This window comes from Silene latifolia, chromosome Y (assembly GCF_048544455.1).
Source record: "Silene latifolia isolate original U9 population chromosome Y, ASM4854445v1, whole genome shotgun sequence".
Classification (NCBI taxonomy): domain Eukaryota; kingdom Viridiplantae; phylum Streptophyta; class Magnoliopsida; order Caryophyllales; family Caryophyllaceae; genus Silene; species Silene latifolia.
Genome location: NC_133538.1, coordinates 469,837,670 through 469,839,769, shown reverse-complemented (window position 1 = coordinate 469,839,769; position 2,100 = coordinate 469,837,670). Strand labels below are relative to the sequence as shown.

Here is a 2,100-nt window from a genome sequence, read left to right as displayed (position 1 = left end):
TTCCCAAAACCCTAATAATTTTTAGGAAAAAATGAATTAGGTTAGACAAGAGGAGAAGACTCCCCTTTTGTCTATGGGAGCCTCGGCCAAACCGAGTGAGAGGAGCCCAAATGGGCTTTTCATTTTCTCTTCACTTAAACTCGTGGTCCGGTCCATGACTCGCTAAGTGTATATGACGCGGTTTCATTATAAACTGTTATCGGTTATCGGAAATTAAGACATCAACTAATAATACGGGTTAGTTGAATTATATCCGTATAAAGGTGAGGAGAACCCAACACAAAATCAATCACACAACCAACCCACAATGCCTAAGTTTTCATCATATTCCCTACCAACCGAGGAGAACCTACCCAATGGTACTCCCACACCACAACACTTAACCGGAAATTTCATTGCAAAATCCGCATTTATCCAATTAGTCGAAAGAAGCCAATTTGGGGGGATGCATAGTGAAGACCCTCATTCCCATATGAAAACTTTTTGTGACTATTGTGATGCGATTTCACAAACCGGTGTAACTCAAGACCAAATTCGATGGGTCTTATTCCCTTTTTTCTCTAATTGGCACCGCAAAACAATGGTTGAAAAGCCTTGATAAAGCTACTCTTGGAATTGACTCTTGGAAGAAGTTGGCTCTAGCTTTCTACAAAAAATTATACCCTCCGGAAAAGACTAACATGCTAAGAGCTCAAATTACAGGTTTTAAGCAAAGGGGTGAAGAATCTTTGTATGAAGCTTGGGAGCGATTCAAATGAATTTGTCGCTCATGTCCTCATCATGAACTTAGCGAGTGGTTCTTGGTACAACAATTTTGGAATGGTCTTTATGAAGACTCAAGAAACATTCTCAACATGGGATCAAATGTTATGTTCACCGAAGTTGACGATAATCAAACTTGGAACAAGATTGAGGAAATGGCGGTCCATAATTCACAATATAGTAGACCTCGCAAGGCTACTAGAGGAGGAAAGCATGAAGTGGACTCTATTACTCAATTGGGTGCTCAACTTAGTGCTCATATTGATACCATCAACTTGAAGTTTGAGAAGGCTATGGCTAAACTTGAAGAAGCCTCAAAATCACCAAAGCATCATGTTAATGCCATGGTAGTATCTTCATCAATCCCAAGTGGGATATGTGAGAATTGTGGAACTTTGGGACATGACCAAAGTGAATGTAGGGGAATAAATGAACAAGTGAATGCTTTTCAAGCATACAAGAGTGGCACCCCTTATTCCAACTATTACAATGAAAACACCAAATTCCACCCAAATCTCTCATACAAAAGCCAAAATGTTCAAAACCCTCAACAAAAATACACCCCACCTCCCATGAGAAACCAAAATCAAAGACCCTTTTTCAACCAAAACCAAGGTTACCAAAATCAAACTCCATACAATCAACAAAATGACCAAGGTTTTGATGTTCAAAAAGCGGTCCTCCAAATGCAAAAGAATCAACAAGAATTTTTCACTCAAATGCAAAAAGATAGCCAAGCAAAAGACATCACCATCAACAACATCGTAGTCCACACAAAAATGTTGGAAACTCAATTGACCCAACTAGCATCTTCAAACTCTCAAAGACAAAAGGGGCAATTACCACCTCAAAGTAACCCCCCAAGATATGAAACGGTTAGTGCCATTCACTTGAGGAGTGGTACGAGATATGAAGGAGCAAAGAAGCAAGTTGAGGATGAAGTTGTGGAAGCTAGTGACAAAGAAGAAGTTGTGCAAAATTCTAAGGAAGGAGAACCAACAAATCAAGAAGTTTCAAAGAAAAGTGAAGAAAAGGGCAAGGAGAAGGAGCCCATTGTTATTAGACTTCCATTCCTGAGTCGTCAAGCTAAACCTAAGTTTGATGACCAACTTGGAAAATTCATGGAAATTGTGAAGAATTTAGAAGTCTCGATTCCTTTCACGGAATTAATCAATAACGTGCCGGCCTATGCAAAGTACATGAAGGACATCCTTACGAAAAAGAAGTAGATCCGGAAGCTTGAAACTATCGCCTTCACTAAGGTGGGTAGTGCAATCTTTCAAGGGAGTTCACCTCCGAAACTTAAAGATCCGGGATGCTTCTCAATACCGTGTACCA

General features: G+C 39.9%; 1 non-coding gene across 1 annotated transcript; it reads right to left on the bottom strand.

Moving 5' to 3' along the window:
* Positions 1 to 680: 680 nt before the first annotated feature.
* Positions 681 to 787, bottom strand: LOC141634975 (small nucleolar RNA R71). The gene has a single exon (XR_012539689.1). It is a non-coding gene; the product is annotated as a small nucleolar RNA R71 (small nucleolar RNA).
* Positions 788 to 2,100: the final 1,313 nt, after the last annotated feature.